The 18,680-nt window shown below is 40.8% G+C and overlaps 1 protein-coding gene across 1 annotated transcript in view; it reads left to right on the forward strand.

Annotated features, from left to right (window-relative positions):
* The first annotated feature begins 7,451 nt into the window (after positions 1 to 7,451).
* LOC145442723 (ERI1 exoribonuclease 2-like) overlaps positions 7,452 to 18,680 on the forward strand; it is a 110,543-nt gene continuing 99,314 nt past the window's right edge. Inside the window, exon 1 of the mRNA XM_080320709.1 lies at positions 7,452 to 7,478. The gene's annotated coding sequence lies outside the window, so the exon portion shown is untranslated. The remainder of the gene's footprint in view (positions 7,479 to 18,680) is intronic.

An 18,680-nucleotide genomic window follows, 5' to 3' on the forward strand; every position in this document is an offset into this window, starting at 1 on the left:
CGGCGCTCAGGCAAAATCCGCCGTTTCATAAACGGAAAATTGTTAATGGGCACACGGCTTTTTACCGGGTGGAAATTACATTAACCTGTCTGCAGAAATGGCAGAAATGGGAAATAAAGGTGTTAATGCTACTCTAGTAATTCTATAAAATCGAACGAGTGAATTTATGTAAATTGTTACAAATTAGTGATGTGAATACTTATAAATACCGATATATATTATGTGAATATGTTTGCAGGCGAACTATAATGTGGGGCAAGTAGAATAAAGACTGACATATAACGAGTCGGTATTGTGGAACGCCCTGCGCCCTCTCACGGTTCATACACTTTGTAAGATACAACATCATTATGGTACATCGCCTATATCTGTATATCACGTGACTTATATCTTTCTTCTCGCAACCACGTGACTTACCATTTATCAGCTCGTGCATTTCAATTACAAACTAGACTCATACGCGATATCCTACTGTATATTCCATACGTATTCGACCAATATATCTATCCGAGGCAATACTGTCGTTGCATTTACGTTGGAGTTGTCAGATCAAGGACTAACACAGGGACGTGCGTCTACTACGAAAAGAGCTAAGTATATCTACCCAGCCACACATTACGTGGGACTCAGGTTGCAACTCTAGCAGGTTATCAGACGCCATATCTGGTCTGCATGGTGCCAACTCGTGAGATGATTTCAGCTTCAACGAAGGACGAATCGCCTCCTACACAATTGGACTTACAACTGCTATGGAGCCATCCAGGACTTTTTCAGACTTACACGGTAAATCCGTTTATTTGACTTCGAATTTCGGGAATGCATTCGGCAGTGAGAATGATTTATCTCACTTGGCTTTATCGGCTAGCAGCAAATTTCTTCGTTATTGCTCGATTCGTGCTTTCTACATAATTATATTAGTTGTTTGTGTTTCTGTATTCAATGCCATGACATTCAGAGAACCAGATTTGAGTGATACTCTGACACTGCCAAGACGTTGTTCATTGGTTTCGTTTTTACATTACGGCCTTAAAGTCTGTTATTTTATTCTTAACGTTTTCCTTTCTAACGACATTATCACATCCATTCGGCGTCGGGAATTACACTGTCGGCCGCCTGATAAAATCGCTTCTCTACCCCGTGAAATCGAATATTAACCACCGATCCACTATTCAATATTTTCATAAATAACTTCACTTTCGCACGATTAGCCTACCTGACTCGTTTACCAAACCATTTGCTTACAATTGTTTAATTGTTCAACAACTCCATTTCGATTTTATTATAAATTTTGCGGTTTTCCTACCCTCGTATTACCTCGTAACTCACTACCAATCACCATGGTTATTTACCAATCTATTTTTTGTTCGTTTTGTTATATTCACGTCATTTCCGTGGAACATAACTACTAATCCCATTATTTTAATTTCGGAATATTTCTTTAAACCTAATTCATACATTACTTTTTGTGATTTCATCTGTCATTCATGCGACATTGACTTCCGCGCGTATTTAAGCGCTACCCTTTTTTTAACTACCGTAACTACATACCGTCAATGTGAATTCCATAACAATAGTGACGCGTCTTTTCGGCCGACTATAACATAACATCCCACCGTATTTAATATGATAATTCTGCGGCAACATCAGCTCTTTTTAACCGGCAATTTAGATCTCGGCTATGAACTATTAAGATATACCAGTAGCACTGGGAATTGGGATTTTATAATTAACTTTATTTTTCTAACTTCAATTCATCTTATCTAATTACGCGTATTCGCATAGCCTCGCTTTGCTACAATTTCTCATAATGGTTATTTGATTTTAATCACATATTTGCATTACTTAAAACTCAGCCTTATGCTGGAATTTGTGGATACGGAATTAATTTCCCATTTTTTTTAAAAAACATTGACTTATTTACTTTCTTTATACTAGGTCTTTTACATAATCGCTTACTTCTAATTACCCATACTTAAATAAGGCCTCTTTAACACGGTGACAAATTGTCATTTTTCTTCGTAATTTACGTCTTTACATACTTACCCGCGATAATGTCATCTGAACATACTCAGATTTTACAACCTAGCTATATGCGATTAACGATACATTTATTTTACCCGCAATGCCATTTGGACGCAATATTATCTAAATATCCCGTGATTTATTTTGGCCACGGACATTTCCCGTTTTATATATGCTACTCCGACTAGGAAATCAAGAATTGTTTCGGCTTATGTGTTGTGATCTAAGGCACAAATTTCGACCCGGGTGTATCCGAGTCTTCTCAAAGCGTCGGCCACGGGATTGCATATCTGGTCCCGCTTTACCGCCTTGATCAAGCGGTGGGGCGGAGTCAGTGTTGTAATTAGACTCGAGGTCTCCAGCGCTCAGACTCGCGATATTACGAAATCTGATGCTGACGTTCGCACCGCAATCTGAGTCATTTCTTCGATCTACTAGGAAGTCCGTACTTACAAAAGCGTTACAGTCACTGTATATTATATATATACTTTTAATGTGAAGCACGATTCTTACTTACGCAATTGTGCATTAACTGTCGCGACGTGTTTAACGGCACACGTCAATTTATTTCCGGAAACCTTTTTATACCTGGAGAGCATATGGCGCGCAGATCCAGCGATATGTCTGGATTTGTGGTATGCCATGCGGTGTACATATCGCTAGGGACTTTTCTGGACATGACTGCGTGTTCGCAGCACTAAATTCGTACATGCCATTAGGCTACCTAACAATACAAACATTTGTCATTACTTCGGCTATTGTTATTACATTCTCTTTATAATTTTTACACTATACTTTCACGACTTACTTTGTCATATAATTAAATGACGAATTCCCCGCGTTACGCTACGATTACATTCATCTTGACATGCTTTGATGCGAATATTCCATTTCTAGATACTTTTGATCTGATTAATACACCCGGATAACCCGGCATAATTTCCATTCACTTCGAGATTACGTAAATTTTTATTTATTTCTACTTGAAAGCTCAAATTACTCACAAGGCTTATATAACCGCCTTGCGTCCGTCACGCATGGAATAATCGATTCAATACTTAGTACTTACGCTTACATTATAGCGTAGGCCTACTCGGCTCATTTCATTCCTATCGGTGCAGATTTTCACCACTTCATATCTGGTTCACTGACAATACAATGTGTTTATTTTATTTACCTTCTTTTTCAATTTGTCATTAGGCTACTTTTATTGCTATTATTATTTTCCTACTTTGTGAAATAGCCTTTTTGCTGCCGATATTGCATTGCATTCTAGAATTCGTTGTCGTCTGCCAACGGGTCTCGCGAACTGCCGCAATGCTCTCTACTACACAACAACCTCCGATCTCCGATTCCGCCGCCTATGTCAACATTTCGGGACATACCAGTTCAACATTACTTTGGTAACACCACGTATTTATACGCATTTTTAAGTCGACTTCGATAGTCGTGAAGAATATTCGCAGAACAGGCGATACGCGTTTTAACCTTGGCGGAGTGAACTAATTGGATCTAAATACAATCATTATTGAGCAATGAGCATTGACTGTTAATTATTCCAGGCAGGTTCGCGACCCACGGTGCACGGTTTAACTGTATATAAATAATTATTCGGTCTTCCTAAAGACTGATGGACATTTGACATTTCCATCGCGATGAATTTCCTAATCCTTGAAATATTAGCATTCATGAACTTTTTCTATTATATTATATTAATTTTCGTCAATCGCACGTGGAAACCACGCTTCTCTTGCATGGCCGGTTATCGCGTGAACAATCCCGTAACCCGGATACCCAAAGTGGATTTTGATTGACAGACATTTCCCGCAACCTCTTCCGAGATACTGATTTGTTTTGCCTACATTTTGAGAGATACTTGCTACTTGGTTTGTATAATTTTCCCCTATTGCGGCAGACTTAACGCCGCCGCCCGTACCGTCTAATGTGATAATCGGTCTTCCCCGCTGTCGTGGGATTTTCGGCGGCTAACAATAACACATATCTACCCCATTTCCCACACTAATGACCTATTCGTCATGCCGTATTCCGCGGCTCCTTTGTTTGTCATATATCGAACCGATTGTCGGCCATTTTGTATTCAATTGTCGACCCTTTTTTCGTGTTATTTTTTTTTCCTTTTTCATTTTAATACAGATTTCATAAAATTGCCCTTTACAAGCCGTTCTGGTATCTTGAACCACGTGTTTCGATTAATTTGAAAAGTAGTTTTGACTTTAATATGCTCCCCAACCATACACTGGATTCCGCTTATAGGATTTTGCCTTTACAAATAACATACACTCGTTTTAGAGCTACCACCAATTCGTTCTAGCGTATGACGCATTCGCCAGACCTAATGTCAATTACCTTGTGTACATATTTTTTTTGCTTCTTTCGTACTTTTAATAAAACACAAAATTGCCTCAGATAACCAATTCGCCAATTTGACTATATTAAATCTTACCCTTAACGTGTTATCGTCACGCTATCTCATACGGTTGCATTGCTATCATGTTGTATAAATATTCCAACATCAGGCTACAATATCGCATTTTCAATTGACGTTATTACCCTTCTACCAATACTTTATTAACTACACACTTCGGCCTTACCTCGTTAATCAACATGCTATGTTTTATATGTTGAAATTATTACATTTCTTAATCGTACTACTATTCAATGCATGTAAATTTCATTTTCTATTGTCGCTAATCACGCCTTTTTAGCAGAGGCGATGTGGAACGCCCTGCGCCCTCTCACGGTTCATACACTTTGTAAGATACAACATCATTATGGTACATCGCCTATATCTGTATATCACGTGACTTATATCTTTCTTCTCGCAGCCACGTGACTTACCATTTATCAGCTCGTGCATTTCAATTACAAACTAGACTCATACGCGATATCCTACTGTATATTCCATACATATTCGACCAATATATCTATCCGAGGCAATACTGTCGTTGCATTTACGTTGGAGTTGTCAGATCAAGGACTAACACAGGGACGTGCGTCTACTACAAAAAGAGCTAAGTATATCTACCCAGCCACACATTACGTGGGGCTCAGGTTGCAACTCTAGCAGGTTATCAGACGCCATATCTGGTCTGCAGTATAGAAGCAGGAAAAACCGTGGAATCACAGTTATTATAACCAAAAGATCCACAATTAGGGACCCGTAATTCTAGGATATAGTTACGCTGATGAATGCATAGCAACTATGGCTAATTGGCGCTATCTAAAATTCGGACCGTTGTGTGTGTTTTGAGATATCACGGATTATTATCAAAATCTACGGACTGTAACGATGCAACACAAAAGGTTTATATGAATCTTTTTATTTGTTGAAACCCAAATTGAAATTAAATTGAGGTTGATGACATCATAAACTAGAAAATACATCACCAAGTTAAATGCCCGAGTGATGCGATGAGGAAGTTAGCTGAATTTAAATACCGGAAGCTTGGACATATGGCCAGATGTTGATCGTCACACATTAAATATAGGATAATACGTTAGTCGCCGTCATTATTGTATTAGCGCGGATCTAAACATGACGGTGATTCCAGACCTTTTCGAGAAATAGGATAGTGTTAGCGGATATCAGAAGTATATAGTCGGATCTTAAAATGCAAATGTAATGATAACAAATGAACCGTATTTAGCCAGTAGAAGCATCATGCGAGGAAGATTAGTTGTATTAATTGTAAAGATGTTGTTGACTAGTGTGAGAATGTAGTAAAAAGTGGAAGATTTGAAATTGAGCATATTTCGAAAATGAATGAAATATGTCTTTATAGTACTAGGAGCTCATAATGGATAAGGATCGAGCATCTAGATATAGGCTAATCAAAAATAATATTTACCAAAAGTGTATAGTTGTAGTATAAGCAGTCTTGACGCATTGTATATTAAAGTTCGAATGTAATTTTGTTAGAAAAAATCCACGTTGAGCTGAGATATCGAAATAACATAATGCTTGCGAACCGAGGTATTAGGCTCTGTTTTATGGTGTTTTTATGTGATCCTTTTAAAGAAATAGTGTCAATTTGTGTCAAGCAATAGTGGCCACTCGTCCTGTATCATTATTCGCAATTTGTAAACGCTTATGAATCGTATATTTGGCTATATGGTGAAATACTAATTTTAATGTAACTAAAGCCTGTAATGCATTGTATTTCGCATTTCTTTATTTACTTATTTTGCACTCCAAAGATTAGATTGGAGATGAGATGTTTGAACTGTAAATTCTTGTGTGCTTTAACATCCGTAATATACCAATATAGGAACATGCATGTCTTTAAAAATTAGGATGACATATATATGTTGGCGATAGCCTTATAGAATATGAATTGTTGTTTATGTATTCTGTACAGCTTTCGTTGAAGTTGAAACTAACTGGCACGGCGGCCCATAAGACGCCTTTCATCACACATGTGTCGTTGTCAAACAACAGAGGTGTGATTACCCACCAATATTCCTTATAAGGAAACATTATCTAATGTTCTCTGGGAATAATGTCAGTATTGTAACCCATAAAATAATTACGACAGAGTGTAGGCTATAGGGTCGTAGCCAGTTAACTATTCTTGAAGCAGGCCATTAAAAAATTAGGTGATCGTTTTGGGTCAACTAGCTACCGATAGGTAGGTGATTAGTGAAACCACCCTACATACAACCCAAATCTGACACGCTTGTTATGCGTAACAAAGGTGTCTGAAGCGAATGCGAAGGATTAAAATATAGTGGCTATTTTCAGTTTATCTGTAATTTTTAATATTAAGTTGCTTTATAATGATGTATCCACCATTTTCGGTATCTGCGGACTTTTACAGTGAAAAGGCGTTACAGTGAATTGGCGATATATGTACTGTATGTATATTATATTATATATTATGCGTTATATTATATCCACACATTGCGTCACGCCAGGAAAACGGTTGATAAAGTGATTACGTATATATGTGTGTAAGTACTTAATGCCTTTTTGGGATCAATGTATATTGAAAATTGTGTGATTTTGTGTGAATTATTTAGTATGCGTTGTAACTAGTTCACGCAACAGCAACTAGGACCCCTACACTTGAGTGAGGTTAGACGGTTACAAAACCAAGACAAGTTGCTTGTGAGAGCTGTCATAAAACTAGATGAGTAACACCCTAATATATCCTAGATTATACAAATACACAAAAATCTTGATCAGCCTTGAACGATAATGTGACGATGTAACGAGCCCTTCGATAGAATATGAACATGTTTTGATTTTGGGTCAATTATGAATACATGGATACGTGGAATTGCTATTGAAATATGGTCTGGATCGCATATGTGTTAGAGTGCACGATTTTAGCATGCTTTAGTAACAGTTGGATGCATTTTAAGAATGTCTGTTGCTATGGTAACATCGCTACTTGAATGTGACGTATAATATTGGAGTATTTGGTTGTATTAAGGTACCAAGGTCAAGTACGTACAGATATGCTAGCTAAAACTGGACCCTAAGGTCATTGAAAGTTCAAGACACTTCGAAGACTGCTCCGCCAGCAACAGTCATTCACCAAAATTGGATTACAAGCAAAAGAACCCAGGCAAAACACAATATCTTCCTACTAACAAGATTGAAGGCAAGATATTTCTACTAACACATATGGAGGCACCCAACGGAATTGTAATTCAAGGCGCCTGGTAATCATTGTTGCTTCTAGAGTATTCGTCTTTAGAAGAGAGTGGACTTTCACATATTTCTGAAGAGTGGGGAGGTGAGGGGTAATCAATCATGAAGTTATTTTGGCTACGAAAACGTAACGAGGACACTTGCACCCTTCGCAAAAACACCCAACTGATGAAGACCACTCAACAACGACAGCTAACGACTCGGGCTAATAAAGGTCAGGTGACAGCACGTGTCCAGCATCAAGCAAAATTCGTGAAAAAGGTGACGTCTATTCTACACAAGACGGCAAAACTATTCAAAAAAGCCAAAAGAGACGTCAAACAAGCGAGAACTTATTTGACTACCGTCCGGAAAGTGAGTACCAAAAGTACTGCCGCTTCGCTTGAACCAGTCTTAAGGAGCCAAGCAAAATCTGGAGTGGCCAGAAGTGAAATTACAGGCCGAGTTTCAAATCCGTTAGAAATGCAGACGCGGACAAAAGTCGAACCAGCGGTACCTCTTCGAGCGTACGGGTTCCTTCAGTCGTCGCCCGGAGTCACAGAAGATATGAAGTTGGAATCTGGAAATCACCCGACACCACGGTCAACGACAGAAAGAGTGTCGCTCAATGCGAACGCAAATCATCACATTGTACAGGGGACTTTCTTAACGCCCCTCGATCGAGAGAAGGTGCCACAGGTATTATTACCTTCTCAGCGTCCAAAAATGATCGATAAAAAACAATATATTACTGCGGAAGAAGCAATATTGATATCACCCAGTAATAGGCTGATTATTTGGTGCATGATAGCTGTTTTCCGATACATGTTACATGTCGATACAGTTGCTGATAGTATTTTAGAAAATGTCGTAGGCCTACATTGTCCACTGCTGATGCCCATGAAGTCGATATAAAGACGCATCAACAATTATTATCTTCAATTCTATTAAGTTCGTCCGGAGAACTTGATTAGATAGAGGAAATAAATTTTACGCTGGTCAAAGTAGTCAGTGTTGATACTCAAGTAGAAGTAGGGATAACGTTGTATAGGTCTGCATGTATGAAAAACCTATTTGAGTAGTATTCTGGAATAGTAGACTATTTCCTTATTGAACATCTATGATGCGACTAAGTCATTAAGTGGAGAATTCATGAATTTACTCGATGGAAATACAAAATTGAAGTTTTGGCAGATAATTATCCGATCGTAGAGGAAATTAGCTTTATACGCGGGTAATTGGCTACATCGACAATATTAGGTATAGGTGGATCGTCACAGGTCGAGTCATTGATATATCTAGAAATTGATGGGGTTTCAATTCCTTTTGCGTGTGGTAATGTCCCGTTAAATATTATTGGATATCATGGGATAGACAAGGTTATACCGCTGCCTTCAATTGATACGGTGTTAAAGAGCCCGTCAATTGCAAGTTGCGAGCTGGCTCAGTCCGGAATAGGTGTTCCGTGTTCATTGTCGACACAAGCCGTAATAGAATATGATAGTGAAGGGTGGGAAATAAAAAACTTTGGCCAATCAAGGAAATAACGTGAAAAACAGCAATCGCGAGGCTGTTTCGAATGTTAGGTCGTTAGAAATTGTAAAGTCGCACCCGTGCCAATATAATAGTGACAGCGCCGTTAGGATATGCGCTGAAAATAGTGGTGAAGTGCAGGCACGGAATTTGGTCACATTCGGTGTAAAATGTGAGTGCGACGGGTTGAAAAGTTTTAGGGCGCAAGATCTTTTCAATCCAATAGGCCCCGAAGTGGATGTTGACGTAAGCGTACCGAAGCATCAAAAATCTCATAGTGGAGAGTTATGTGCCTCGTTTCTAACGACAAATAAAAGGCCAAAATATTTCCCGCGAAAGGTATTCGATGGTCCAATAACGGAATATGTGTTGCAAAATGAATCGGATATAGAGGTTAGATTGGAATTGGAAGAACTTCGTAAGCAATCCGTATTGCTGTCAAAAGCGCCTTTCCAACCGCCCGACCTTAATGACAACGCTAATTGCTATTATAGAAGAGAAAATATGGAGAGCGGTGTATGAGCCGTTTGCCACAGAATTGGAAGATCTTGTCGGGCATTTGCGGGAGAAACAAGCCATGAAGTATCCATGTAAAATAGAACTAAAAGATGAATCGACCCCTCCATTAGTGTCTTCACCTTATAATTTGAGAGGGATAGAACAACTGAATGCAGCGATGAAGCCAATAACCAGAGTTTCACAGTTAAAAAAATGCGTAGTGTATTAGGGAATTATATAAAACAACCTACCCTTTTAAAAAAAGTGGGGGGAGAGTGATGGCCGTCTAGGTATGGTCATGCGATAGGAAAAACGTCTGAATAGGATTGCTACAAACGTAATGAGATTCTATATAAAATGATTTGACTCGCAAATGTTCTATACGTCCAGACCAAAGGGTAAATTGATAGGAATGTATCATCGACATATTTAGTTCACTACTAAACGTGAAGACAAAACTGGAAATCGACCGAAGGCCTTACATTTGAAATCGCAATAAGCAATGCTCGAATTGGGATTATATCGTCAATTCCCGATCCATAACTCTTTTTGGGCTAGGAGTCAATCACAGTGCATTGTTAAAATTGATGGAATAAATTGATTTATTGTATAGTTATATAGTACCGTATATATATGTATATAGCGAATAACGCAAAATAGAGTTTCTGAACGTCCTATTATTGTATATAATGGTGAATATGAATTGACTATCTGAGTAGCATAATGTCGCAAGTGTATAATTTAGATCTGCAAAGCGAAAATGGGCGCAATTCTGATGCCCTGGAGATTGGCTAATATTCGGTGGATTGTTCATCTAAAATGAGGGAAGCTCTTGTGAAAAAATATCCATATGCTCGGTGATTAACAGTCGGAAATATGAATCATATGAAGCTGCGATCATGCATGAGATCATGCGATCATTTGCATCACACCGTCGTCATAGGTTATAGTGCGCCCCGTGACAACAGATATGCGGGCGGAAAATGCACATGCTCCTATATCCTTGGCCTTGCATTTCTACGAGTTACGTTGCTTCGTGCATCAGCCCCGAGCTCGTATCCTACTGAGTAGTTAACTAACTATACGTAACTCTCATTGCGATACTGAGAACGCCAGACAAGTACAGCTAGTAGCTACACTCAATCTTTATTCTTTATCACAATTCACAACAGTGAACAACAATAAATATCAATCAACATGCTGACTGGCACATTTTGAGCGTGCACGTCAGAGCGGTACGGATGTATCAGGATGGTAATATTCCAACGGTAACGCGCCAGGAATATGCGTATACATTTGCGAGTCGCAATCGCTCGGATATAGTTTGTAGGTGCATTATGTGCAGCAACACCACCCTCCAGCAGATCATGACTAGCATTTTCAAGTTCGGAATCGAGGGGGAACGTTCTTCTGAAAAGTGTCTTCATCTGCTTGTTGCGCGTAGACGTCGTGTCGCGTGTCGTCCTGTTCCAGGGTTGTAACCAAGTCACATGGTTCCGAGTCACGAGTCAATCTTACTTTTGTGGTTTTGACTCGAGTCAAGTCGAGTCATTTTCAATTCAACACCGAGTCAAGTCCGAGTCCAAGTCACCGTTTATCGGGTCAAGTCCGAGTCATAGTGTTATGACTCGAGTCCGAGTCCAAGTCACAGTATTGAAGTCGTGTTCATCCAATGTTTTCAATCCTGCTTGGGTGATATCGAATTCCTTGCTTGCCTAACATGCTTATTTTGTCCCTACCAGAGTCTTGACACATGTTTATTTAGGTAGATTACGGACAGTTCCTGGCCTCATTTACCGATGCTACAGATAGACGAGACAGGCCGCCAATATGATAACTTTACTAATCTTAGAACTTAGAATCAAATATCTGTCTTGTCAGTCTGATACATCACAAATACAAGCATTCAGTTTTTATCATGACCACATCGACGACAGCTCACAAATAGCTGATTGAGAACCAACGAATTCAAGTCTGCATACTAGCTGATAGAGAACCTACGAATTCACGTCGACAAATGAGGTGATAGAAAATCAACAGATGCATGTTTATGTTTATGTAGGGGTATTTTCACCAGGTCAGCATGCTGTTAAAGCGTGCATGTAGCTATGTGCAGTGACAAAAACAGATACCTTTTGATATTACTAAAGGTTTTCCAAATTGCATTACATGTAGCTATGATAATTGTCGAAAATCCAGGATTCTAGAAGACAAGAAGTCGATTTATCGAGTTAGATAGACAGAATTTTCACCAACCAAATTGATACACCAACGATACAGCAAGAAATCCGTTGAAGACGCAAAAAGTTTGATGAACTGGATATATCATTTGGAAATAGGATATCAAGACTGAACAGAACTGTGGTTGCTACATCGGGAAATTTGCCACTGGCTTCCATACTCCACCAACCGTCAGACAATCAATACCGATTTGGACCCAGCTTCGCCAACCGTTGGACAAAATACATAGCAATTTTGAACCGAAACTCTACTTGATATTATTCATCCAAAGGTTTGGTGCTAATATATTTCGATATATGCTACTGTAAAATCGCTATTTGTAGCGCTATTGTAGCGCTCTTCGCCCACTTAATTGGATTAAGCCACTGTTGCGTGACGCGAATCGAACAGCGCGAACGCATAAGTATCTCCATTCACTGACAAGCTAACATGGAAATTTGGGTCAACTCGGAATCATGACGAATAAGAATAGTTTCCCACTAATCAGAAAGTGTAACTCAATATCGATCAACGAGACGGCATCAATTCTGCAAGCCCCGAAGGGTAAACAAATTAGTTTGATTCATACAAATATCAGAGGATTGCAATCTAATTCCCACCATGATGAGTTAAAAGACCTTATCGTTGACCTGAAGTCACCTACCTTCGTAGCAATTTCAGAAATAAACTTTTCAACCAAACCCACGCAAAACGTTGATATATCGGGCTACAACTTCGAGTATACTCAGGCACCGAAGTCAAAGAAATCTTACGGAGGTGTTGGTCTTTACATTGAAGAAAAAACTCCTTACGAAATTTGCAAGGACTACGATCTGAATGTCAAAGATTGCGAAGAGCTATGGCTGGAAGTTGATCACCCAATTGGAATTCACAAATCTTTTCTTGTGGCCGTATTATACCGTCATCCCACGAAAAACATGAACCAATTCGCAAAAGCGTTGGAGCGCTCACTGGACAAAGTCAACAGCGACAAAAAGATGTGTTTCATTGCGGGAGATATTAACATAAACCTTCTAAAACACAAAGGCAACGAATACTCCAACGCCGTCAAATCCGCCGGTCTCTACCAAATGATCACCGAGCCTACACGCATAACCGAAAAGTCAAGGACTTTGATCGACCACATATATACCAACTCGCGCGACATGGAAATCATTCCATTTGTCATTTCGGCAAAAATCAGTGACCACAACCATATTGGTTTTCTATCACAAGAACAACAAAGGACACCCCCCGAAACATATCACCTCTGCAGACGACGAGAGTTAGTGGACGAAGAAGCGCTCGATGATGCCGCATTCAATCAATTTAAAACATCAGCCATCCCCCACATCTCGGTAAACAACTTTGACGAAAAATTTGTTGAGTTTATGTCTGCTATCAAATCACTGCTGGAACAATTTGCACCTCTACAGCGCCTTTCGAGAAGTCAAAGAAAATTGAAGCGAAATCCGTGGATGACCACAAAGCTGATTCAACTTATCCGTAAACGTAACCGGTGGCATAACCGAATAGACACCAAGAACTGCCCAGAACATGAACGAGAAAGATTTCGACGTTTCAGGAATCGCACCGTGCATCTTATTTCCAAGGCAAAAGCAAAGTACAATGAGAGATTCTTCAACAGACACATAAAGGACACTCGAAAAACATGGTCAGGACTTAACTCTCTCCTACATCGAAAAAAAGGCCATAAGTCTGTTTCGGAAATTGTGAATTCGGATACCGGAAACAAACTTTCAGACCCGGCGGCCATCGCGAATCACTTCAATGAATATTTTTGTAACGTAGGCCCAAATATTGCTTCTTCTATTACAAAACCTGTGTCGGCCAGGTCAGAGGTGAGATCGATATCCCAGTCAATTGTGCTTGAACCTACGACCAAATACGAAGTAGAAGTAGCCATCCACAAACTGAAATCGCACAAGGCCGACGGCTATGACCAAATCCCATCATGGTTTTTAAAAATGATAAGCCTGCATATCGGTCAATATATGGCCCATTTTTTCAACTTCATGATAGAAAATGGAGTCTACCCAAGCTATCTAAAAAAAGCCAGAGTAGTCCATGTACACAAAGCTGGGGATAGAACTAATGTCACCAACTACCGTCCGATATCCGTTCTCCCATGCATCGGGATTGTATTCGAAAAGTTGCTCCTCTCCCGCCTGTCCTCATTCCTCGCCAAAATGTCTGTCATTTCCCTTCAACAATTTGGCTTCCGAAACAAACACCAAACCGCTCATGCCCTCCTAACAGTGGCCGAACAGTACTATGATATCTCAGAGAAGCGAAATGTGGGATGTAGCATTTTTCTCGACCTAAAAAAAGCGTTTGACTGCGTAGATCATAAAATTCTCATCTCGAAATTGGCGCGTTACGGACTTCGGGGCCCACAACTTGAGCTCATGAAAAGTTACCTCACTGGTCGCCAACAAATGGTTGCGATCTCAGACACCTTGTCCTCTCCTCACCCGGTGACCTGTGGTGTGCCCCAGGGCTCAGTACTTGGACCGGTCCTTTTCACCTTATATGTCAACGACATTTTTGAAACCTCCTCATTGAACACCACACTGTTCGCTGATGATACTCACCTCCTCTCTTCAGCATCTTCGACGGCCGAGCTAGATGCCCTGACTGGTGACCAAATGCCCAAAGTCCATGAGTGGACGGCCCAGAACAACCTTTGCATAAACGCCTCGAAATCGCAATTGCTGACAGTAAATTCAAAAAATAACCTAACCGTTAATATCGCTGGTCAGCCCGTTTCCAACACAGATAATGCCAAATATCTCGGAGTTTTACTGGACTCGAACATGTCCTGGAAGAGTCATATTCAGTCCCTAGAAACTAAATTATCACCGAAGTGCGGCCTGTTCTACAGCCTTGGGCGCTTCATGCCAGCATGGGTTCTTCTGATACTCTTTAAATCCTTAATCCAATCGAAGTTACATTATGGCATCCTCTGTTGGGGGGCTGCCAGTAAAACTGCACTCAAGCCACTGCAGAAACTACAGCATAAAGTACTCCGAATCATAGCTAGGGCCCCAAAGGGGCCTGGCTGCCCATCGAATAAGTCGCTGCTGAAGAGATTCGGCGTCCTAAACATAGAAGATATGCGGAAACTAGAAATCGCCAAGTTTATGTATCAGTTTCACTGCGGTCGTTGCCCCGAATATTTCAATGACTTCTTTACCTCTGAATCAAAAGCGCACAAGTACAACACACGCGCGTCCACGTCGTCCAAATATCATATGATCGACCGAAAAGATCATCGCTCCATCAAATATGCCGGACCTGATGTGTGGAACAGTATCCCGCCGGCCATCCGACAGTCGACGAGCATGTCCACATTCAAGTCGAAATACAAGCAATTACTACTAAATAAATACAGTCCATCCTCAAGATTACCGGACCACGACTGACCTATCGATCTCGCTTCCCATGACATGCCGCCCTATTTCTTGTCGCATTCTTTTTCTATACTATCTTCTTTACTTTCATTCAGTGTGCATGCCTCCTCTTTACATCGCCTAGGCCAAGGTGGGTGTCAGATTCCATAGACTACTCCTTGTCGCTTCGACATCTTCCTGTCTTTTCATTGTATCGCATTTTTGTGGTGTATTGAACTGATAAAATTGCTAATAAACCAATGATGATGATGATGACTACATCGCAGTTACACCATTGGAGAAATAATTGGGGCTGATAAAAAACATATTTTTCCAATTTTCCGGCTACTTCTTAGAATTGTTAGATTGCCTGAAAAAACTTAAATTTGGCTCAATTCCGACCGGTAGAAAGCAATGCTCTGGGAGAAAATTTTGGATTAATTACGAATAGAGATTTTCGAATTTTACTGGCTACCTCATGACATTTTTAGATTGTGTAAAAATATGATTCATAGCAAATTTGGCTCAATTCCAACAAGAGGAAGCGAGGTTATCAGAATAGGATATTTTGGATATGAAAAAAATAGTCGGCTTACCACTAGTATGTAATTATATTATATGAAAGAATTTCTCACTAAAAATACTCCATTAATTTTCAAATCCAAAATTTTCTCTTCTCATATCATTGATTCTAATTTTTAAAATCTAACCAGATTCAGTGAACGTCAAATGGACGGAGGGTATTGTGTGTTTTCACAGACGGCAGATCAAATCAATGATGAGTTACACTTCAAAAATACCAAAGTAGAGAGGAGATCCTCAGATATATTAAAGCGGCGTGGCCTTAGAATAAATCCACATTTACTGAATACACTTTCCACTGCATGGTGCACTAGATGCAGGAATTGACAAGCATTTTTGAACCTCACTGAAGAGCGTTGGATACTCGTTTTTTCTAGTCGACAAAAAATGCAACATATGCTAATCATCGCCTTCAAATCTACACATGAGCTTATCAGTCTCTTCCAAGTACTTGACGAACTGAGTCATTGCATTGGCTCTAATTGAACTTTGCTTGTATAATTGAAAAGTCTTGAGTATACGGTACTTTGATTGCGGAGGATTTATTACCTCTTCATCATTGGATGATTTTGTACAATGCTACTATATGTACCTGTCGCGTAGGATCAGTTCTCGATAGAACTGGACTGGAATATTTGTTGCAAGTAACGACCGATATCTAACTGACCGTCAAAGTCCAGACACAGTGGGTTTCCGTAGCTTGTATTGCGAGTAGGATTAACTAACTGGTCTATAACGTATCGTTAAAATATACGCTGGCAATTACTCTAAATGGAAGATATTACGTTAATGCAATGCTACACGAAATGCGACACAAATTCCCTGTTTACTGTACGACGTCTGTCTCTAAAAAGGGCGAAAACGTGGTCGTCGCTTCTCTCGAGTTAAGAATTAAGTAGAGCATGACAGAGCCACTCATGCTGAGAGAATCCACCGTGACATAGCCGGCCCTGTGGCGAATGGTGAATGCCAAATAAATGCAGTTATCCATGAGCCACGAATTGAAGGAATGGTGGTGATGAGCGTATGAAAGACTAATAATAGGCAAATTATGTTAGCACGAAAGGAAATAAAGAAAAACGTGTAATACGATTCGCGCGGTGCTAGCACAGATTAAGGCGGACGTTCGATGCGGACATTGCGGAGTTGCAGATCGGACGAAGCGAATCGAGCGTATTTCCGAAGCAGGTATTTCTTGATCTCGTCTCGGTGTCCACGGAATAGTTCAGGATCTTGCGAGGACTTCAAACGGTGAATATAGAGTGGCTTAGCGGCTGCCACTCTGTTGCGGGGCAGTTTCACGGTCTTCGTCTCCCAGGGCAGAAGCGGTTGGAAACGTCCAGACACGATATGCGGCGGTGCAGTGTCTAGTACATTCGTGTGAGCTTGACTTTCGGCATCATAGTCTTCAAAATACCCCGGTCTGTCATAACCAGGGGTGCGGATAGTATGACTGTTGCTTGCAGTAGCATAAGAAAAGACTCTCTGTAGTTGCACAAGGACTTCAGTATTGCCAGGCATGGCCGGCCCAGTGGAGACATTCACACTGTGCGGAGTGGCCATTTGGTCGGTGCCATTAGGATTAGCTTTCGTCGGGAAGTTGACGGTTATATCGTCGGTATGATTGGGGGAATGGACTGGACTAGGTTGGACATGGGCATTTCCAGGAATTGTCGGTATGGTCAAGTGGGAAGTAAGTAACGCAGTGACCGCCGGCCCATTAACGGGTCTCTGGCTAACAACCACAGATGTATCAGATGCATGCGTGCGAGTTGTGTCAGAGGTAGTAGGTAAAGGTGAATGTTCGGTACGCACGACAACGCTTTCTGGGACAGGTTTGTCTAGTTTTCGTGGGGATAAGTGGGACAATTTGATACTGGCGATTTTCAGCTTGGTGAGAGCGTCGACGAGTTCTTTCTTTGCTTTGATAAATTTCATCTTTGCTTCAAATTCGACTTCGAGTCCTTTCATCTCTATTTCAAGTTCGGCCTTGATTTGTTCTCTTGCGGCTTCCTTGGAAATGGTGGCACTTATGCGAAATGGACGATTCGATTTAGTTCTTCTTCGTAGTTGATTGGAATTATAGAAGGTACGCTGGTATGCTATGAATAAGGCGCTGTTGGCATTACTTCGACAGCGGGTGATATCTGCGTTCAGCTTGTAAATTCGTGGTAGGATGGAACCAGTGGACTCGTAGGCTTGTGTTATCTGTATCAGTTTGTGTAATGTATCCTTGAGCTTAAGGATTAGTTCGTCTAGTTCGCATTTACACTCGGCGACGTACGTGTGTGATGATGCGTTCTTGACGGTGTGGAAGAAAGCGCGCTTAGCTGTCTTGTAAGCGGCGGTGGATTCTTTTATAACTTTGTGAACGTGCTGCTGGCTGAGCACCTCCGCTTCGGCTGCTGGCAGTAGTGTATTGGAATGCTGCTGGCTGAGCACCGCCGCTTCGGCTGCTGGCAGTAATGTATTGGAATGCTGCTGGCTGAGCACCTCTGCTTCGGCTGCTGGCAGTAATGTATTGGAATGCTGCTGGCTGAGCACCTCTGCTTTGGCTGCTGGCAGTGATGTATTGAAATGCTGCTGGCTGAGCACCTCTGCTTCGGCTGCTGGCAGTAATGTATTGGAATGCTGCTGGCTGAGCACCGCCGCTTCGGCTGCTGGCAGTAATGTATTGGAATGCTGCTGGCTGAGCACCTCTGCTTCGGCTGCTGGCAGTAATGTATTGGAATGCTGCTGGCTGAGCACCTCTGCTT

This window comes from Botryllus schlosseri, chromosome 1 (genome assembly GCF_051294905.1).
Source record: "Botryllus schlosseri isolate E-star chromosome 1, Bs_hap1, whole genome shotgun sequence".
NCBI lineage: Eukaryota > Metazoa > Chordata > Ascidiacea > Stolidobranchia > Styelidae > Botryllus > Botryllus schlosseri.